Source organism: Dermacentor andersoni, chromosome 5 (genome assembly GCF_023375885.2).
Source record: "Dermacentor andersoni chromosome 5, qqDerAnde1_hic_scaffold, whole genome shotgun sequence".
Lineage (NCBI taxonomy): Eukaryota > Metazoa > Arthropoda > Arachnida > Ixodida > Ixodidae > Dermacentor > Dermacentor andersoni.
This window is the reverse complement of record NC_092818.1, coordinates 151,176,389-151,200,165: the sequence shown is the minus strand read 5'-3', so window position 1 is coordinate 151,200,165 and position 23,777 is coordinate 151,176,389.

Below are 23,777 nucleotides of genomic sequence, written 5' to 3'. Positions count from 1 at the left end.
TGACTGTATGTGATAATGCATTTACACGATGTATGTACCACCCGCTGACTAGACAATGTGTTATTAGGCGACAATATCTTTTGTACTTTTGAGACTTTCATCTACATAAGTGTGGATACATTTACATTGTGTATTGTATGTACCATGTGTTCCTTACGTCATAGTCTTCCTGTGGAAACGTTGCGTGATAAGTCCTGGTGCTTGTGTAAAAAGACTATTTGATATGTAACCTTGAACCCTGTACGATGTATGACGGAATTACTCCAGAGATGAGGAGTAGCCGGTGCCTTAAACTGTGCGCCCCCCCCCCCCCCCATCTCCTTATATCATATAAATAAAAAAAAGGCATGAATATTTAATTATTTCGTTAAATAACGCGTGCGCAACAGAAGTCCTCCATTTCCCAGTATTCGCTCATTGAAGATGAAGCACGTTGCAGTGCTGTGAAGATGAAGGTCTTTCCAAAAGAGTGAGTGACGAATCTAATTTATCGAAAGGCGAGCTTGCGTTGGAAAAAAGAAACACTATAAGCACAACGATGGCTGCGTGCAAAATAGTGCTTCCTACTTCCTCTGAATCTGATTTACGGATCAAGGCATCGGTTTATCAGATTGGAATGCTCGTGCAATTCAGCGCAAACACGGGCGCTCAAATGTGATCAATAATGTACGCCAGTATTCGCTTCACGCACGCAATCTGAATCTTGAGCTAACCGATAACTTTGGAACAGTGCTTAGAGGCTAAAGACAGCTCACCCTAAAAAAGAAAAAGAAATAGCGTATAGTTGCTTTAAATATTAGTTGAAACGGTACTCGTGGTAAAAAGGGCCCTCAAGACCGCACTGCAGTGCCTACAAACCAAAAATTCGAGAGTTAAACACTTTCCGATTACTGGTATTTGTCAAACCAGCACTTTGTGGTTCAATGTATCTCTGTAGTCCAACGGCCATTTCCACCACGGGCACTGTGTCGGAGCTCATATTTCACATTAATGCGGGGATGTCAGCATTAATTATCGCAAAATCAGAGTACTTTCTTTTTTAGACTTTAACTATATATAGCCAAAATATACGCAGCAAAACCCTCATCCTAACACTTTAGTACCTTTCGTTAAAATTTACTTGTGGGGTTTTACCTGCGAAAACCACTTTCTGATTATGAGGCACGCCGTAGTGGAAGACTCCGGAAATTTGGACCACCTGGGGTTCTTTAACGTGCACCTAAATCTAAGTACACGGGTGTTTTCGCATTTAACCCCCATCGACATGCGGCCGCCGTGGCCGCGATTTGATCACGCGACCTCGTGCTTAGCAGCCAAACACCATGGCCACTAAGCAACCACGGCCGGTAGTACTTTTCGTTCTAACGTACATGTTCGTGCTGCTCCATATGTTACAAAATACTGAAAATGTACCAACTGCTTTCCCCAGATAGCTGTTTTTATTTCCGATGATGCCTGAATACTGAGCCTGATGTCACGACCACTCCGAGATCAAATCGGGAGCGCGCACAATGCTCGCGCACACCTTCTGTGATGTACCGCAGCACTGAAGTGCTTCTTGTATAATGTAGGAGAATCGTTTGTAAATGCAGAAGTGCATGGTTGAGCACATGCGTTCACATGAGCTCAGGAACTTGATTTGTGGCAATATAACCTGTCCAAGCTTTCACATTTGCTTTATAAGAAGCCTACTGCACCAGTCGGCTGCTTTTAACTGCAAAAAATATATTAAACCAATACAAATATTGGTGGCATCATTTTATCGTTCGAGTGTTCATACTGGAAACCTCTAGATACGGCGTAAGTTCAGAAGTTATGTGCGTAATTAACTAAGCTACGTTGACTAAATTTTCAAATATAGATCTTAAGTGGCTAAAGAAAAGAGTAGGTTGGAGCCCGTCCTCGAGATTATCTAGCCGAGCGAAGACATTTTGACTAAACGTGCTATTGTAAGAGCTATACGAATAATTTTTTTCCATTTAAATGCTCATGGAAAGCGTAACTAACGTTGAAAAAGAACACCTGTAAAGTCAACCTGACCGCACCTAGCCTTTTGTAATGTTGTGATCAATAGTGTGGCCCCGTGAGCATGTTCCTTGTTGCCAGTCCGCTTTCAATTTTTATTCACGCTGTTTTTTCGAAGGCAAGCAGTTTATAGTTTTAATGCCAATATAGCAGTGAACGTGTGCCGCCGATAGCTTGCTTGGTCGCAGTAGCGGCGCATGACGCACTGATGGTGCAGATTTAGCGCGTCGCTGGCATCAGGACAATGCGCTAACGCCGAGGCAAGGAAGATAACGAAACTGAACAGCTCGGTAGCTGTTCACGGAGCCCTGCCGATTGTGAGGATGACATTGTGACGAAATCTGGGGCAGCGATATTGACGGCTCAGGCCCGTTTTCTTTTTGCGTTGATTTTGCTTTCAGAAAGAAATACTGCTATAAATGCAGTGTCATTCCTTCTTGTCTCGTACATTTAAATGTGGGTTTAAATAAACTCTATGCGATATCTGCCTAAAAAAAAACTTCAAGGAGAGGATACCTGACTGCGTGTGAAACACAGCGTTTCACAAGCCGCTTTCTGAAATTTCATCTACTATACTACACATACGCAGTTGCTCTGCACATCTGTTGTAGCCTTAACAAACCGTCGTTCCAGATTCCACACCTAGTGCACGAAGAAACACAACGGTAACCAAACTTGGGAGCGAAGCTTCACTAGATAAATGCAGTCAGACCATTGTATCGTATGGAGACAATACAAGCCTTGGTCACTGAGGCGACCTACTTCGTCCTACTTCTTCCTACTTCGGACGCTGGTCGAATAAATCCAGATGTACAAGACTGGTGCTGTCTCGTCGATCCTGTTCACGGAGAGTCTCCCATCTTTCGTAGTTTTCTGCTCGGATCTCGTAGTTTTGTGGGGAACTTAATGGTATCTGACGTGGCCCAGACGCTCACCATTCAGCCACTCACGCCAGTTGGACGAAATTATACAGAACACTACATTCCCTCTCTCGCTTTTTGGCGCAGTAGCAATACATAGCACTGGTTAGCTGACTCTGTGACGAATGACACCGAATATGCTTCGCGGAGTGCCTATTAGTAGCCTGCCGTAATTTTTTCTCTAAGCAAAAAAGAAAAAAAAAACAAAGGCTTGGTTTAGGCCACACTACAGTAAAAATGTGTTTTGTCTAAATTTCTTTCATTGCTTTCTCTCAGTTCCATTGCTTTCTCTTAGTCAACATTTTTCTTCCGCAAACGAGCGTTAAACGATGTGGATTCGATGGTGTATCAAGGCTCCGCAAGCGAACATATGCGTTTTTGAACAGAGTGGCCTTCTTGACGGCGGCCCATACGTTTAACCAGAATCGATTTGCCGCAATAATCATACAAAAACAAAGCCGAGCCATTTCAGTTTTAAACAGCCAGTCTATATGATAGTTCAGCGAAAAACGTATACCTCTCTCTCGCTCTTGTGTAGAAATTTGCCGATAAAGTTCAATCTATCTTAGAGAACATAGATAATATAAGAGGAAAGATTGCGTTACAAGCTGTGTCCCGCAGAGGCTCATCAGTATGGCCTAAAAAGCGAAAATCCCATAAAATATGGCTCGAATAAAAAATAGATCATGGCCGCAGTAAACGTCTCAGGCCGATCACTACTCCAGATTACAATTTCCCCGTTGAGGCATCAACACTCGGAAGCAAACAAACAAAACATAATCAGGTCGTTGCTTCACATGATTGGGCCATAGATACATGCAATATATGACATATACATTTAGGACGTAGCCACAGGATGGTGTCAGCTGGCACTAAATAGGGGCAAATGGAGATCGCTGGGAGATACCTCATTTCTGCAGTAGACGTAAATACCATGCCGATGCTGCTGATAATGATGATACATTATCTCATGCGGTATGCACTCACGAGACCTAAGAAATGCCTATCATGCGCGCCAATATATTCCTCAGCATGAATTTCACTAAAATCCAAAGCCAAGTGTCACTGCACTTAAAGAAAGGCATACACACTGGTGCGGAACCATTCTGTGTACCATCCTCTCTTCCATCTAATAGCGCTTTGTCCGACTTCTTTAGTGACGACCGCATAGGCCGGCATTGAATAATTGCCTGCTCCGAAAGCGAATTGTCGACGAGGCTGGGCAACGCTGGTGCCAACGAATGCCTGTGTACGCTGTAGCGATGCTAGCGCCATATAATATGTGCAGTCGCCTACGAAATTTTAGGGACCAAAAAGTTCAATATTTCAGCAGCCTGACAACGGAGCCTGCTTTTCGCATTTTCAGCCGCTGCTAGCATATGCGAACAACATACTGATGTTCAGTTTTACGGTCTGCTTTTACAGGCTTCTGGGAAATTCAACTTTTTCCGAGATCTCGTGGTCCGTAAACATTTGTAATTGACTGCACGATAGTTACCTCGCAGCAGCAGTTGTTTCATTTCACTATTAGATAGAATATGATACTCCCAGGGAGATTTACACCCCCTATATTTGATTGTCATGTGCGTTCTGCTGCTTTTCTGCTACTTTACTCATATGCCCCCCCCCCCCAAGCACATTATGCCATACATATATAAACACACACACACACACACACACACACACACACACACACACACACACACACACACACACACACACACACACACACACACACACACATATATATATATATATATATATATATATATATATATATATATATATATATATATATATATATATATATGTAGATATTACAGTCACCGCGCAAAACCCGTTCACGTGCTTCCTTCGTGTATACAGTGCAGTTATAGGACGCATGCGGTGCAACGTGCTCTGTGCATAAAGTGCATATAGTTTATTATTTTGTCGTGATATTTATTGTCGCTCTTCACATTTATTTTGGTTGCCTTTTCTTCCATGTTTCCCTTTTCCCATTACCAAGCCAGAGACACAGTCCTTCCAACAACCAACCTTTATTTCTGCTCAGTAAATCCCACGTCCGTATTCCTCCCTCTAACTTTACGTAGTTTTATCCCTGGAATGACAAAAATGATCAAGCACTTCGGCCACTGTAACTAATAAAATAAGATAACTCGCTAACTATGTGCCAATGGCAATATGTGTAGCAGGCTCTTGCGTAGATACTTCAAAGTAAACTTATCAAAGGAACATAACAATTACCCACCCCTTCTTTGTTAAAATGATCCTTCCAGCGTCGAGTCAACTTGACGTCGGCGCAAAGCCCGGCCCAGCGGTGAGCACCTATGGAGGCTGCAGCTATTTGCACTGCCGCTCTAAATATAGTACTTAAGTGGAGCCCAACACCCCATCATTTTTCTTGTTGTCCTTCGTTTGTTTGGTATTGCTTTTGGGGTGTGAGGTGTAAATTTGCACGTAAATAAAGTGACAGCCTTGAATGACGGGAAGCACTAGAAGAGTGCTTGAAACTTCAAAATGAGTCAAACTCAGCAGCATTATTTACGCTTGTTTTCTTCCAAGCTCACTTTTTCTGAACTTCCATTCAGGGCTCACACAAATTGCGAGGAAGCTCTCAACAACTCATCCAACGCGTTCTCCATTCCTCTATTTCTTTTTTCATACTGGCGGCTACGAATCGGAAACTTTGAATTTTTTCTGCTTAAATTTCTTTGAGTTGTTTGGAATGATCACAACTACTCGCGCGATTCTTAGCAGAGCTGAAGGCGAACTACATAGCTGTATGCTGTAGCCACCATGCAGTGGATAAAATCCTAGTCAATACGAGTGCTTTGTGTCGCGCGAACCATGTTACAGCTCTTATGAAATGACAGGGAACGAATAGGCAATGATGGCCCTTGGTGGGAAACAGGATATATCTTCAAGGAATTCATACATTATTCAGTATGTCTCTGTTTTTTATGCTTTGAAAATTTCCAATGTATCCACTAATGTTAAGAGAGATGTTTCGCACAAGCTCACTTACTTCACCATGCGGCATTGCTGACGAATCCTTTAGTGTTTCTGTATAGCTCTTCATAATGAAGTACCTTGGTGCATACATTTAGCCATTTCCTGCGCAATCTAATTAACCTAGCTAATTAATTAACTAGCTATACGAGGGCTCATTTCGGCACAAATATCCGCGGCTCTATATGATTACCTACCTGACTTACGCAAGATCTTCTTCACGTGCGCCACCAAGCCCAGTTTGCCCGAATGAACAATGTAATTAATTAGTTAAACTAAAAAATTGTCATGATGCGATACTTTGACAGCTTACAGGTGCTCACAAAATTTCGGAGCACGCCAGAAGAGACGGTAGTCTTTGACGCAGTGCCGTGTGAGCAGTTTCATTAGCTAAAGTTGAGCGGCATCTTTTGGAAGTGGACGTTCCGCGTTGCAACATGCTATATCGCGAAATCGCAGAGTTATACGTGGTCTCCGTGCTTGTTGCCTCATCGGCGCGTTAATGAAGCAGTGATACATGCCTGGATGCAGCGGCATGCATGGAGTACCGCTGAACGGGACGCAGCCTCAATGAAAGATTAAAAGAACATAAATACACGTTGTAACGACTGGTTGCGTCAAGTAACCTCGCTGCGCGCTCGAAAACGTGTTTCTCCGCACCAAATACTCAAAGAACTGCTGTTGTTGCCAGAACTAATGAAATAGCTATTAGGGAAGTTTTAGAAGCTCTGAAGATATGGAAGAAGGCTGACACATGCGTAAGTGCACCTTGTATCTTGCTCATGGCACCCGAGCCAGAGCTGGCAAACAACGTCACTTAAGCAAAATAATAATAATAATAAGACACCTGACGATAGCTAATAATTCATCAAATGGATGGATGGATGCAAAACTTTAATGAAGGTCCTGAGGTACGCGACTCAGCGCGCTGCGGGACCCTTTCACGTTGGGATAGTCAGGCCATGCCCGACCGTCGCATCGTGGGCCCTCTGGACAGCCCATAGTTGCGCCCCTGGCATCGGGGCTCTTGATAGCGGAAATCCGCTGTTTTACTAACGTGTCATTTCGCTTCCAAGCTATTCGCAACATTTTTTGCGTCTTATTGGCCTCGGCCATCTACTCACTCTCAATTGAATAGTCTATATAAGGGCCACGTCTCCTCGACAAGCAACCAGTTCACATATTTCGCTCTGTCATTACGTCTGGCGTGTCCGCTTGTGTTACCTACCGTGATTAATGCCACCCAATGCACTTTAAAATGAATTAACACCAGCTAGCCCAGTTCATCGCTTTGCTCATCAGTCAATAGACGGTGCATTGTGATGATGTTAAGGAGTCCCTCTTAACTTATAAAAAAGACACCTCTTTCAAGCTTGTTTATCATTTTGTGCAGCTTCACTAATGCTTGTACAGTTTTCAGCAACCTTAGGCTGATTTGTTTAGGCTATTGGTTAAGAGCAGCAGAACTAGGTCCAAAGCAGAGAGATTTTCCTCATCATGTCACGTAAAATTTTCCTTAGGTGGCATCAATTTACACGAATACGGGCTTCATTGTCTTAATATTCAGAACAATCTTGAGAGCACCCTGTTTACTTAAAATCGGAATCTATTAGGCTCATAATTCATGATAACATTACAGGGCGCATAAGCATGACGTTCTAAGCATGTAAGTGTTTAATTCCTCCCATTGCCTATATTTCCGCGTGAGCCCTTACCTTATATTTGGCACATTATTTCTTCAGTGCGCTTTATATAGTACGTACAGCAACGAACCACTGGATATATTTTTGAATTGTATTTTGGAATGCTCTTTTGAGTTGTCCTTCAACAGGTAAACATTGTTTCGAAAAGTATCCTATTTCAAAAGGCAGAAATGCCATTATCCTCGATGAACGTTCCACAGGCGTCAGTTTGGTGTCAACTCTCAAGAAGTCGCCACTTGTTTCCTGGTGTCAAGGGCAAAAGATATGAAAAGATGGAAACATGCATTGAAAGCGTGCAAGAATCAGTTCATAGAGATTTTACCGGTACCGTGCGATTTTCTTTGTTTTTAATTTCGTTCTGTCTTTCTGTAGTTATCATCCTATCCACCTGTAAAGGTCACTTTTTCTAATGCGCGTATGTTTCATACATTACAAGAAGGCGGCCACCAAGGTTGCGTTGCAACGGACAGATGTTATTTCCCTGCCTGCATCTCTTCATGTAACATGACATCTGTTGGTAATCCCAGGTCAGTAAGCTTTTATGACAAGATGGGTTCCGCTTTCTTCCCTATCATTCACCAAAATATGCTTTCTTTCAAGAACAAAACAAGAAAACCCAAATGCCATCTTACAACGCCTCTCTTAAATTTACTCGTTCAGTTTCGATAGATTCACTTCGTGCTTTTATAAGTATACGCTCTTAATTCATTAAATGTGCACCTGTGCTCAAGTGGCGCCTCCTTAAACTGCGCTTTTAGATTAAATTGCTAACACTCTCCGCCTAATATGCGGGGACGTACTGTGATTCGACCTCCATTCGTCTAGCCTCTTTTTGCATGCCATCCTACTGCACCAATCTTTCATTCTAGCGGCGAGACAGAAGTCGGTGCATTTGCTGCCTCTTCCTCGTCTTTCCGTTTTGCGAAATTGCTTATATTATGTCTGTATGGCGCACTGTTTTCGCTAGATCACCCTGACCCTGTAGCTGCAGGCTGGGGGAAATGTTGAGAGGAGATAGACCGTATTACTATGCGGCAACTATTTCCAAGTCATTGGGTTTCCCTTGGATCCTTTCCACTCTTCTTTCAGTGACTGTCTTCGATTAGATTGTTCTTTCTATATAGGAAACATCAAATATACACTGTAAGGCATAAAGCTTCCTCTGCATAAATTTGCCCACGGCTCAGTGGCATCGATCACCAAAATTGTCATACAATCCGGCACTGACAGAGCAATGTGCGACGCATGTAAAAAATAAAAAAATAAAAATGAAATAAACGTGAGCATGAGTGCTGTAAACAGTTTATTTGGTATGCCCTATATAAAGTTCCCACACACGGTAAAAGACTTCAATACTTTCATTATACTAGTCACCTGCCATTACGGTCTTGTATCTCTTCGTTCTCTTCCCCTTCTTTATCTTTGTCTTCTTCGTTATCGGTGCATCCCGGGTCACTACAGTATAGAATGCACAGGGGACGGAGGTGTAACAGATAACAAAAATGAGACTTCAATTCTTCATTGGAGCCTCTGAACGAATTGTATAGGCGATGACAAAAGCTCCCAGATTGTTAGTAAGGTGTTCGGGTGAAGCTTCATATTGGAGTGATAATGCCTTTACGGCCTGTTCATACCAGAAGAACTGACACGCGCTCTATTTAACACCTTTCTTCCTCTTGTATTCACTTATATACATATAAGATACATAACTCAACATCAAATGCGGAAAGTGATATTGCTTGCACTTTACATATGATGTTGATTGCAGCAAGAAAGAAATCGGCGGCAAGATTACAATATCTTTCACACAAGTTACAAGCATAATTGTCATAATTTATGAACTGGCGCAAAACCTCGCCATTTGTGACAGCGACCATTTAGGTTGGGCGTATGAGTCCTTTATGAGTTAGGACAGTGTATCTCTGTATAGATGAATGCGGCTTTTCTCCTGTGTGGTTCTAAGTAATGAGCGTGTTCCATTCGACGTATCCATAAAACTACCATTCTGGATCCCTATTCACAAAAAAAAAGGTGGAAAGAACGGTTCAGCTATATATGTTCCTAAGGGAAGATGTCAGCTATGTTGTCCTGTTGAACAATTACCGAAGGCGACCTGTCTATAAAAAATAGCGCTTACAAACGAAAGGCTTTATGCATTCGGTACCTGCAAAACAGTAATTTGCTGACCACTGGTGTCACGCAGCTATCGCGTATGTCATTCATGTCATTCGAGCGAAAGGGAGTTATGCGGCGTGCCGAGAATATTATTATGCATGAAGATATTCAGGTGAGAATAAAACAATCATACCCAGACGTCGCCGAAATCTTTCAAATATGCAGGCGGAAACCGACATTGTCACAGAGACCTTGTCATTTGACTCGACTAGCTACCCCTGTGTTAGAAGGGTGGTCGACGGTAACCGTGCAATGTCTACAGAAGTAATATATGGGCTATTTCAAATTTTGCACAGATAGAAGCAGCTGGCAGCACAGAAGATGCGTTAGGAGCCCGATTACAGGGTTTGCTAAAACGATTTGTAGGCATCAATGGAAGAAAGCCGCGTTTCCTGTACTGAAGCGTAATCATACAAAAAAAGTTTCTAGTAAAAATATAAAAGGAAAAAACGAAATGACAGAACAAGAAGCGCGGAAGAGCAGATTTATGTCTCAATATCTGAGTTTTACATTTCAGTGTATCAGTGTATTTACGTCTCAGTAAACGATTTTTCAACGTTTGCTGACCATATCCCCTTCACAAATTACTTTGTATTTACACGTATACGCTACAGGCGGATTGATTCAGGCTGCTGGTGTTCTTTATTGTTTGCCGCCAAACTATAAACCCAGATAGTTTCTTTTTTATTTCGCGTTTCGCATTTATTTAATGGCAGAGCATGATAGCTTGAAGAAACACTCTGAACAACCCCGCAAAGCAGCAACGTGAGCGCCACATAACACAACCGGCCGCTGGTAAGGGATATCAGAGAGACAAAACTTTCCTTTGCTACAGCACTTCGCAGCAGATGAAATGGGCTCCACCAACGACGAAACAAATATTCGTTGCCATAGTGGCCAGTTTTTCTGACGCAAACACTGCAAACGGAATCAAGCTTTACTTGTAACAGGCGTTGCGCCATTGGTTTCTTCATATGTTTGGTTTGCTAGGGCTGCAGTTACATTATAGATATGGAAAGCCCTTATGTACCCAGTCGCAACGTATCGAAATTAAAGAATACATAACGAGAAACGCTCAGTGTCATGTACTAGGGATTGTATGACCTGTGCATGTGCTTGCTTGCATTCGTGTTGTGTTGAGGTTTCCTTACCTGCGGTACTATAATAATGATTGCCTGTGGTACGGTTGCTGCTACAATGAATGCCATTTCTGGATTGGGCTGAGTTCATTCCTTTTAGGTAAACTTGCAACGCCAATAGTAATAATGTACTAACTACCACAGTGCTTCATGTGCTTAAGCCACGGCGGTGTACGGAATTGTGTACATAAACAAGGAGGGTTAACAGCTTATAATCAATTTAAAATCTGCAGTATTCACGACGTCCCGAAACTAATGAACAAGATGCCAATAACAACATTTCGGCACTTTCCTCTACTAACTCCCAACTTTGATAACGGCACAGAGTGACTGGTGAGAAAGCAACAGACGCATTATTTTATCTTAACCGGCGTGCACATTCAAGTGATCATGGCAAACAAATATGTGTGCTGCTATGCATAATGTACTCCTCTTGTATAACGAATTCATTTGTGGGCAAGGAATGAGTTTACAATCGTGAAGTCTTTCGTCCAAATACTCGTGGCATAACAACATGCTCGTCAAAAGGAACGGTTGCAGTGGAGAACATGAATCAACATAATATACAGCAATTTCTTTGTGAAACGTTCGTCTGAGAATTTGTGAGAGGATTGTGAGTTAAGTGCGATTAGGCATCGTTAGATTATAGGGCTTTCATTGGCATCGTCAGCTTTTGTAATCTTCAATAATTATCTACCGTCAATATCATTATTATGCATGTGCGTATAGCTATAACGATCTGCCCGTTTTAGCGTGCCAGATGCATTTATTCCGATTATGCTCTTCAGGTATGAGAAGTGTCGATTATGTCAAAAATATTTAACGATGCTGATTGTTCCTTCACATTCCTTGTATTAAGTTTCATGACATCCGACATTGATGAACCTTGTATATCATGAAAACAGTCCAACTATTCCACTTACATGTTAATTAGAGTTGGGATAACGTGGACAAAAAATACAAAAATGTCGACAAAGTATAGATATAAAATACCATAAAAAATAGGGACACGTACGTTCCGAGAAAGTGCATGGAGCACCAAAATACGTTCACCAATTTTTTACTGGCACCACAAGTTTGTCTTGCTCTGTGCACTGAAACACAAACTGCTTTATTATCTATCATTGAGATAAATTGTTAAGAACATCTCTGCAGGCGCCTACTCGGTCATCGTCTGCTTTCTCTCATTTAAGGTCTTCTTACTCCCGTACTCAGAAACGCATCCTTATTTGATGCCCACGCTTGTCGTGAACGCGCCGAAGGAAATGCAATGAGCGCCTTGGGAACGTCCACGCCAGGCGTCAATCAAATCAGGTCAAGCAGAGAGGCTTCAAAATAAGATGATTTTCCTGATAAGGCGTTTAGTCGTCTCGAGAAGGAAAACTTCGCTTCTGTAGTGGCAAAAGTTCAAAACATGAGCGCTCGTTTGACCTCCCAATCGTAATCGCCAATTGCACTTCTTGGCAAACGCACCCACTCAATGTTAGATTTCCAAGGTAGTTTTCTTTAGCAGGGCCGTTAAGCTTTTCTGTTACGAAAACTAAGATGCGCCTAACATGTAATCAAGCTGTTCCTCTACGTCGAACCTTGCTGTTTCAAGGTGTGCAGTCAATTGAACTTGGTGTAAATTCTTACTTATCGATCGTTCTTGAAGCCACAAGTGTGCCCGTACATATCAAGAGCATAGCAGGCTCGGAGAGAAACAGCTTAAAAGCATATGAGAAAGACACACAGATGCCGCTTTTTTTTCTCGCATTGGCTCAGCGTATGCAACATTGTGGGACTTGATAGCCAGCCAAATCGATAGATATGGAATGGTATCACACCGGGGCATAGTAGAACTCCACGCAGTATGCAGTACAGTACGAAAGTGACCCAAATTATTACGTGCCAAGATGCGATAGTCGGTTGGATTTACGGCAAACCTCTGACGATTCGTAGGTGAGTGCCTGGAATGAAAACGAAACTATGTAGTTGCGATAAGCCTTCCAGTTTAAGAGCCGTTCTGAAAGCGGGTGCATACCCATCACGAACTAGTGGGGCAGGTACGGCACGACACATGCTGCGTATTAAATAGTTGTGGCACTTTCGCAGTCCTTGCAATATTGAAGGAATCAAAGGCAGTTTGCAACACAAGTGATTCGGAAGCCGTGAGCACATATGTTGAAAAAAAAAACCGCTAGTGGTCCCTGCCAAGGCTAAAATATTGCCCGCATTCGAAAGCAAAATGGAGTAAAATTACGTCTAATAAATCCCTGGAAGCACGGAAAGTCTGGACAGCCGGGACAATATCTCATTTATTTGGATACCCAACGTACATTCGAGGCATTCCGGAAAAACAAAGCTCCAGAAAACTAGATGCAAGCAGCTGGACAGATGCATCTAAGTAGCTGACACTAGCACCCAAAAAATTTCTTAAACCGGGACACGTATCTAAAGTCCCAACTGTAATGGTGATATACAAAAGCCTTGGCGACATGGAGTCAGAGGTAGGTAACCTTGCGCAGATGAAAACTATATTCTTCACTTAATCTGAGTCACTAGGCCTTTCAACATTCTATCGGGACGTTGTTCGACTTGAACACATCATACACTGTTTTTTAAGGCGCTAACATTAAGGGGACATTAAAGGAAAATATTAATTCGAGCTAGGCTTAAATATACGGTCTCCGTAACAATGAATTCGTGAGTCAGACGTGAGTAAATGCGAGAACGTAGCTTGCAAAGGCGAGAAAATGACGAACATAGAAAATTAGAGTGGTGACACCTGTTGTGTGCTATTGTACCTCTCATCTCAGATCAGCAGTTTCTGATTCGCAGAGAGCGGCATAAAAGAAAGTCACGTGAAGATTACGTCAAACTAATCCGATTTAGTGCGGGTGGTTCAAATGGAGGTACAGCAGCGGGCAGTGCCGGGCAGTATCGAAGATACACATATCTTAGATACAACCTTGGATACTCTTTGAGTATCTTGTATCTGTATCATGATACGTCTGGCAAGACGTGTGTGAGTATCTGTATTTGTTGTATATGAAAGAATGATTTGTGCATGTTGAGATACAATGTACTGCTATCGCAACATCACTGCGCGAAACTAGAAACGTTGGCTGAACTCCATTTCTCAAGCTGCTGCTGCTGCCACTAAATCACCTGAATTTTCACATGCACTAAATTTTCTATTGTCTGACCAAACACACAAGTCGACAATACTTCATGCTTAAATGTCATGGCTATTAGTGGTGCCGCCCGTATTGTGTTTCTACGTATTCACTTTGATTGTGTGGTACGGAATGCGTTTCTGTTTTGCATAGATATATTTTTCTTTTTTCTTTTTTGAGCTCAACATTAAATTTCTTACTGTTACAAATTGCCAGGTAATGTGTGCTATAAGTGGCAGTAGTGTGAATAGCGGCGGTGTCCTGCGACGATTTGTGCTGTACGATTGAAGCGTTTTTGGGTAGCACGAGTTTTCTCGTAGAAGAAAAATCATAAAAGAATTGCACGTTAATGAATATGTCGCTAACAAACGCTTTACACCTGCAGATAAGTAGAAAATGAAAGGTCATTGCATCTTTACGTGCTGTATATATACACGATGCGTCAAAAAAAAAAAAGACAATGTCCCTACGAGTGTTGTTGATACTGTACACTCATGTCCTGTGGTCTGGTAATGCATCAGCGGTAATATATTTGCGGACAAGGTAAAAGACTACAGCGGTATTTGTGCCGTCGTGCTGAGGCTTCTTATTAAAGGTCTTGTAATTAGATGGCGACACCTAGCTGTTCGGCAAACAGAGCAGCGTCTCCTATCAATTCAAAAGCGACAATCAAAAACCGCTTACGGCGCACCGTATAAGGAGAATTCATGCTAGGCAGCTTTGGACAAAATGACGAACGTTTTGCTATACTTATAGACAGGCATGTACCCAGGATTTTTTTTCGGGGGGGGGGGGGGGGGCCCACCACCTCCACCACCACCACCACCATCATCATCATCATCATCATCATCATCATCATCATCATCAGCAGCAGCAGCAGCAGCAGCAGCAGCAGCCTGTTTTATGTCCACTGCAGGACGAAGGCCTCTCCCTGCGATCTCCAATTACCCCTGTCCTGCGCCAATCGATTCCAGCTAGCGCCCGCGAATTTCCTAATTTCATCGCTCTACTTAGTCTTCTGTCGTCCTCGACTGCGTTTCCCTTCTCTTGGTACCCATTCTGTAACCCTAATGGTCCAACGGTTATCTAACCGGTGCATTACGTGACCTGCCCAGCTACATTTTTTCCTCTTAATGTCAACTATAATATCGTCTATACCCGTTCGCTCTCCGATCCAAACCGCTCTCTTTCTCTCTCTTAACGTTATGCCTAGCAATCTTCGTTCGATCGCTCTTTGCGCGGTCCTTAACTTGCTCTCAAGTCTCTGCCCCATATGTCAGCACTGGCAAAATGCACTGACTGCACACCTTACTTTTCAATAATAATGGTAATCTTCCAGTCAGGAGCTGGCAATGTCTGCTGTATGCGATCCAACCTATTTTTATTCTTCTGTGAATTTCCTTCTCATGATCAGGGTTCCCTGTGATTAATTGACCTAGGTAAACGTACTCCTTCACAGTCTCTAGTGGCCAACTCGCGATCCTGATCTCTTGTTCCTTTGTCCGGCTATTGATCATTATCTTCATCTTCTGCATAATAATATTCAACCCCACTCTTACACTCTCTCTGTTAAGGTCTCCAATAATTTGTTTTAACTCTTATGCATTGTTGTTGAATAGAACAATGTCATTCGCAAACCGAAGGTTGCTGAGATATTTGCCATCGATCTTTGCTCCTAAGCCTTCCTAGTTTAATAGCTTGAATTCTTCTAAGCACGCAGTGAATAGCTATGGAGAAATTGTGTCTCCCTGTCTAACCCCTTTCTCTATAGGTATCTCCCTGCTTTTCTTGTGTAGAATTAAGGTAGCTGTAGAACCTCTGTAGATATTCTTACGCGAAGGATGAGTCAGTAAGACGAGAAACTATTTACAGATTATATTTACAGCAACGGTTGCAGCGCTGACCGGTTAGATTCACAGCGCGAGCCCAGTTCGTTCTTCCTCCTCTTTTCTGGAGTGATGGCGCCCACGCGCCTCGTTCAAACAAACAAATACCACACGCATGTAGCAATATTTTCCAAGCTTTTTACGTAAGCGTTCTGTACTCCTTGATTACGTAGTGCCTCTATGACTGCTGGTATCTCTACTGAATCAAATGCATTTTGGTAATCTATGTAAGCCACATGGAGAGGCTTATTGTACTCTGCAGATTTCGCGATAACCTGATTGATGACATGGATGTGATCCATTGTAAAGTATCTCTTCCTGAAGCCAGCCTGTTCCCTTGGTTGACAAAATCCAGTGTTGCCCTTATTCTATTGGAGATTATTTTGGTAAATATGTTATATAATACTGGGAGCAAGCTAATGGTCCTATAATTTTTCTATTATTTAACGTCTCCTTTTTTGTGGATTAGTATAATGTCTGCATTCTTCCAGTTTTCTGGGACCCTTGCAGTCGAAAGACACTTCGTATAAAGAGCCGCCAGTTTTCCAAGCATTATGACTCCTCCATCTTTGATTAAATCGACTGTTATTTCACCTTCTCCTCCCGCTCTTCATCGTTTCATGTCTTGCAGGGCCCTTCTTACCTCATCACTAGTTATAGGAGAGTTTCTGTATCCTGTTCATCACTGTTTCTAAGTGAGGTATCGTGACTCCTCTGGGTACTGTATACAGGTCAGCTTAGAATTTTTCCGCTGCTTTTACTATATCTTCGGGATTGCTGACGATATTATCCTTCTTATCCTTTAGTGCATACATCATGGTTTGTCCTATGCCAGGTTTCTTTTTTACTGATTTCAGGCTGCGTTAATTTTTTACGGCTTCTTCAGTCTTTCTCGTGTTATAGTTTCGAATATCAGTTATTTTCGCCTTGTTGATCAGTTTTGACAGTTCCGCGAATTGCGTAACGCTGTGCGGCCGCCAGTCCCATACAACCGCGTAGAGCGCAGGACTCTGCGATTCTAGGCGTACTGCGTTCACCGCGAAAGGTTAGAAAAACACCCACATAAGCAGAGCAGAGAAGTGGCTACGTGAGGCGGTTCGACCGATAACTGTAGAAGCATCATTCAAAACAAGTAATTGTTCTCCACTTCCGGCGTTTTCTCTACTTCCTTTTTAAATAAAAAGATGTTGATCCATAAATATTCTCATAAACAACGGTTAACTTTTTTTATTATTCGCTTTTGCTTGCAGTTTGGTTGTTGCCATGGCTCTCTCCCTTCGTAGATCGCTTAATTTCTCAACTCCTTGCGATTTTTGTTTCCGGTTGCCAATTTTGCACGAAAAGTGCTATACAATTAGGGAAAAACAGACGAGGTAACGGGCCACAGGCATCTTGCTTATGGGTTTAAGGGTCATTGCAGGGTTTCATGATGGACGCTCTTTCACATTATTTTATTTTTCCACCTTATATAACCCATATCACGTGTATATGGTTCCGGGCATCTGCCAGCGTCGCGGCGAGCCGTAACTCAAGGAAATAATGAAGCAAAGGGAGAAGTTAAACGCAATTGGCGTTTTCTCCGGCAGCAACTCGTTCCATGAGAGTACAGACCAGCTGAGTAACAGCCGCATCCTTCTCCAGGTCCCAAGATCAGCCTAAACAAAGAAGGTTGAACTAACAAAAGCAACAGCTATGCGCGTGACGGTTGAATAGATGGTGACAACTGAACGCATCTCGAGTTAATCGCGCGGGTGCGGAATCTATGAGAAAACTGTCCTTCACATTACAAGAGAGGCCGATAACTACCGCCATCTAAAAGGAGTGAAAAAGGCAGCATAATGCTGACCGATGAACAGCTGCCACATCTCAACATTGATCTGGCGGCGCTTTAGAAATGTGTGAGCAGTGGTGGCGTGGGTGAGGAGGGGGGGGGGGGGGGTATGCCACTTGATTTCGGGGGGGGGCCCGGGCCCCCCCGGCCCCCCCCCCCCCCTGGGTACGTGCCTGCTTATAGAACGTTAGTTCAAATGAAACAAGGTTGGTAGGAGTTAAGAAATTTCTAAGCAAACATATTTGTGCGCACACGCTTGCTGCTACACTACATAGACTAGAAATTTGAGAATGTATCGAAGTATCTTAAGAAGCAAATGAAAAGTGTTGTAACAGATACAATAATTGCGCTACTATCTTGTATCTGTATCACAAATACTTGTTGCCTGAGTGTCTTGTATCGTATCATGATACAATTGCAAGGTATCTTTGGCCAGCCCTGGCAATGGGTCCTTGGGCGGTAACTTTCTACGCAAATGATATATCGGTACACCGAAAACGTTGATAGACTGCGAGACGAATAAACTATTGATCTGGCTTGTCTTAATACTTTCCTTTAGTGGTCATTTAACGAGCAAGCAGGCAAAAGAAGCCTCATACCTTAGCCAAGATGCCAGCAAGCATATACTTCGAGCACGCATTATAAGTGCCTTTAATTTTTTTTGTTAATAGATGCGCTAACCTCATTTTGGAAATACAGACGCTTTAAACAGCTCCATGCGGTGGCCTCCTGAAGAGACGAGAAGCTCGGCTGGCACGGCTGCAATGAAGTTACGATAAGCTCCCATGACAAGGCGGTGCCCGCCTTTGAAGTTCAAATGGCGGCATCGCTGTCAGCGACGACGAAGTGAGTGCATCGGCATTTTATTACGCTGCATCGTAAGCCGGTCTCAGTAAAAATTGAAGAACACGGCAGCGAAGGTAGCGAGGAAGGGATGTGACAGGAGAAAGAAACTCCAGAGGAATAGTTCGGAGGCAGACAGCCAGTCAAGACGGAAGTCTTGAAATGAACTGTCGCGGACGTCCTATAAGGCTTCGAGTTCCCCATTCTTTATTATTATTTATTCTGTTATGTATGATTGAATTTTATTAATATCTTTAAGAGGAAACACCTCGCAACATAACAGTTGTCAGCGTTTGCGCTATGAGATTAAAGTTTCGTTTGTCATCTCTTTATACTTATTTATGCTTTTCTCACTAGAATAAATATCACGCTTGTTATATTAAACTTACCAATGCGATTTTTATATCGCCTGCATGCCAACGTACTCATAACAAGTGTTAGTTCAGTCAAGCGTGCCGTATAACGTTTCGTGCAGGATAGAAGAGTCGCGCGAAGCATGTGGTATTGAAATACCTTCTGCAACTTTTTCTGCACAAGAAAGAAAAAAGATATAAAACGAAGCAAGCAAGCGGATTTCCTTTTCAGAAGTATAGTTTATTCAGCTAACGGCGAATACATACCAGGTGTTTTTTTTTGAAGACTGCCAAAAGTTCTTAAAATGGAGCGCGAGATAAAAACAGCGATCTTTTTAGAAACCGCATTATCGGGAGGGGCAGATGTCAGGAAACAGGGTACGTACTCAAATTTTCTCGCTAATCTACTTAACAGAATAATTAATCTATTTAATTAGTGCAGTTACGTGTGTACTGACAATGTGAAATTTTTAGGTACTGATGAGATAATCTCATATTACTTTTCACATTGCGCGAAAAGTCCTTCTCCTAGGCCATGCAGCAGGATAATTCTTGTTGCTTGTTCACTGGGCAAATGAAGGTGGGTGCTTGATGAGCCCAGGAAACCACGTGCGCAAGAAACGTCTGCTGTTGACGTCTTGTGACGTTTTCCGGGTCTGAGCCACGCAATACGAACCATCTTTCTGATTTCCACGCGGTGATTATGGCTCTTGTCATGTCCTTGTCCTTACTCGGACGTTATCCCTGCAGTACATCGGCCATCACCTAGCACTTTCAAGCTATAGACGCGAACGTCACAAAATGCACGATCATCACACTTTCGGAAGTAGCAAGCCCATGAGAAAAAAAAAAGGAAATACAGAACAAATGACTTCATCTTTTATCTAAAGAAGGAGAAAAACTCACCAATACCACACGCCGCCAATCAATACTGAAGACTACCGTAGCAAAAGAGTTACTGCGCTAAGCTTCTTTTTGGCCCATCGGCGACGTGACAAAGGAGGCGCCTGGCATCACTATGTCGAAATAAGAACACGTGGTTGGTTGGACGTTTTGAAACTACTCGTTTTTTTTTTCGCATTTAGAACGGCGATGAGCCTCTCTGTCTTCTTCGCCGAAATCAGCGAGCACCGCTGCCGTATAAATCACCTTGTCATCCTGTGACGTAAGCATGCAAAATCGGAAGTTCAAGCGATCCGAACTTCCTGCTGCTTTGCTTCAAATTTGTCGTCGGTTGTCAAAAGGCAGTAGGTGCTATCGATTCTTCCATCAGCGGCTATCCCCGGAACTGCGCCGTCCTTTGTCAGCCAGCATGCTGAAGTGTCTGCGACCTTTCGCACTTCAATTGCTTCAATTATGACAGCATGGCGCTGAATTTCTTTGATGAAAACGCGAGCTAGCGCCTGTTTGTATGACGTCATCTGGAAGTACCAGCATAAAACAAATGTCCTCACGGAACCTTCATGCTTCATTAAGCTTTTTAAACAAACTTTCATGAAACTTTTGTTTGCTTGCCGTTTCTCTTCTCTATTAGTGTCTGCTGTACTATCGAAGCTCTTGATCTCCTCTCCGCGAATGTTGTTATTAAAAACACTACTCTTGCTATTACCATTGCGGTTAGGTGTGCTGCATATAGTGTAGTGCCGCCGCCTTTGAACTGTTGCGTAATTTGCGCCTGCTAGCCATTCGTATAATGCTCAGCCATCCTTTCTTAACTTGTGGTGGCATGCAGCATGTGTCCGTCACTCTGTATTGTAGTTAGTATTGCTTTTTGCCCCTTTTTAAAATTTACATCACGATGAAATATTCGTCACAGCTTGCATGGCTTTGCCGCGCTATCATTTTTGCTATTTTCTGCTTTTGTGTGAGAAGGAGGCCTCGTGTGAGAAGAAGGCGCCACATTTACCCGCAGCTAAATTAGATGGACTGAAGTAGAATACACGCAAAAAAAGTGAACATTTGTCCGATATATTCTATTTGACCCTTTATAGTATAGTGTTTATTTATTGCAGAGCGATGTTCGCAGGCATGACCACCGGCTATGGTAAGTCACTTTAGCATGCAACCAATCGTCGTTTATTGCTAAGATTTCCATGCGACAATTTATCTCGCATTTCTTGCGTTCGGTTGCAACGCCTCCATCGTTAACTATACTGATGGTGTCAGTGAACTGGATAAGAAAGCGATGTTCGTTGGCTGTTATTGCTGCATTGCAACGCACGCATCGCTCCAGGAAATTTCAAAGGGTAAACATGAATGCCACATCGAGCGAGTAAAGGGTACCTTGTACTGCGGCCGCGTAGATAGACTTAAAAACGCGTGTTTTATCTACGACTTTAGCTTCTATAAATGATATTGTTTCATGCACAGTAACATTAGTAAAATGCTAGTTGCTTTCACATGCTTATGGAAAACCAGCACTCGTTGCTTTAAATAATAATAATACAGTAGGAATTACAATAGTTCCCTCTCGGATTGCCAAAATAAGGCCCAAGGTAAAGCTACGCTTAAAGTTTGACAGTCGGGTAAAATTTCTACACCCGCCGTCGCTGCTTAGTGGCTATGGTGTTGGGCTGCTAAGCACGAGGTCACGGGATCGAATCCCGGCCACGGCACCCGCACTTAGATGGGGGCGAAATGCGACAACACCCGTGTACTTAGGCTTAGGTGCACGTTAAAGAACCCCATGCGGTCTAAATTTCCAGAGTGCCCCACTACATACGCCATGCCTCATAATCAGAAAGTGGTTCTGCCACATAAAATCCCACAATTTAATTTTTTATTAATTTCCAGAAGCCAACAATACGTTGTTGCAAAAACCAGTGCCTCAAAATAGCATGCTGAAACATGACATTTGCCACTAAAGTGAAGTATTTGTAATGTCCCCGTACATTTTATGAAGATATATATATATATATATATATATATATATATATATATATATATATATATATGTATATATATATATGTATATATAAATATATATATATAAACGGGATCGGGAGAAAGGCGGGGAGGTTAACCGGATAAGATTCTGGTTTGCTGCTCTGCACAGAGGGAAGGGTAAGGGGAAATCAAGGACGGAAAGAACAGGCGGAAAGAAAAAGACACGAAAAAAAAATGGTAGAGAAGGTCGCGAACGTCCAAGAGGACTGCAATCTATTCAATAGGCAACTCGAACGCTGTCTTGTGGTGTGACGACTGTATAGGTCGGCGCTCCAGGACCGTCTGCTCCCAAAACGGCCGGTCATCACTATTACATCACTATTAAAACCTCTATATTACATTCAGGGCTAAGGAAACATAATCAATGTATCCAAGCCCGCTCAGCTATGTTCACCAATACAGGGGCAAATGGGCACCGTTGCAAAAATCGCCGTGCTCTGAGCACCGTTACTAGTAAAAACATTAAAATATTCGCATTCGTAAAGACTACCGCACCTGGAGCGAGACGCATCGTGATATGACTGCAGTAATTTTTCTTGTCTTCCTGAAAAACTTATCAATTCCAAAGGCAACGCACAACGCATTCTCGCCCGTCATTTTGTGTTATATAGAGAGCCGTCCGTCTTTCTGAAAGTCAGACCAACAAACTCATGGCAAACTTCAGCGTTACACATGCAAATATACAGGAGCACCGTGGTTGAGCTGATGCGAGAAATTTCTGCACTGACCAACTCCATCGCTCTCTCACAGTAATTTTGCGTGCCTTCATCGGCGGTCACAGCACAAACCAAAGATGGCAATACATATTCAAGGTAACACAACAGTTGAAAAAAAATTATTCAGCCTTGTTCGGCTCCTCACCACGTGCAATTTTTCATCTCATATCCTCGTGCATAATTAAAGTGTTCCCCATTTCAGCAGGAGCTTGCTCTGCGTGGGAAGGAGACGGATATATGAGTGTGCGATACCTTGAACATGATATATCAAGGTTTGAGAAGGTTTGCATCAAATGATGATCAAGAACTTGCTGAATATATCTGCAAGCGCAGCGAGATTATAAGCCGCGGCATCGCCGCTACGAAACATGAATAGATGGGTTAAGGCACGTATATATATATATATATATATATATATATATATATATATATATATATATATATATATATATATATATATATATATATATATATATATATATATTCATGAACAAATCGGAGAATGTCGGCATCCGGCGGCAATAACGGCTTCGACTTCAATATTTCAACGATTGTCGCAAAAATGTTTCCATTAAAATAGTACCGTGGAATGCTAAATCCGCGACGCTTATGCCCGCTGAAATGCTCCTCGCCGGCACATAACCGACCTTTATACGCTTAAAAACCACAGAAAGCGCGCCTTCCATCTTCTTTGTCCATGCCGCCGCCGCAAGTCAGCTGTATTTCTCGTGTGATTCGTCTGTGTGCCATCGCAGCACTGCTCAAAGTTGTGTTTCCGGATCTCAAGTTCATCACAAAAGAAAAGCAAAACTCGATCACATTCTTCAGGAACTCGACAAAAACAAAATATTCTGAGCAACGCGATGCAAGGTTTATGTCAGTGACAAGCGGCTTCTTTTCACTCTCCACAGCGCATCGCTCGCAACATAGTGGGCTTTTCGGCGTAAGGGCCTTCAAAAGTGCGCACAGCTGAATAGGCACTACGTGATCGAAAGCGTTCGTGCAGGACAACGCAGAATCTAAGATGGGCTAAATGTACGCTTTTTCTTGAATACAGTTGAAATATGTTT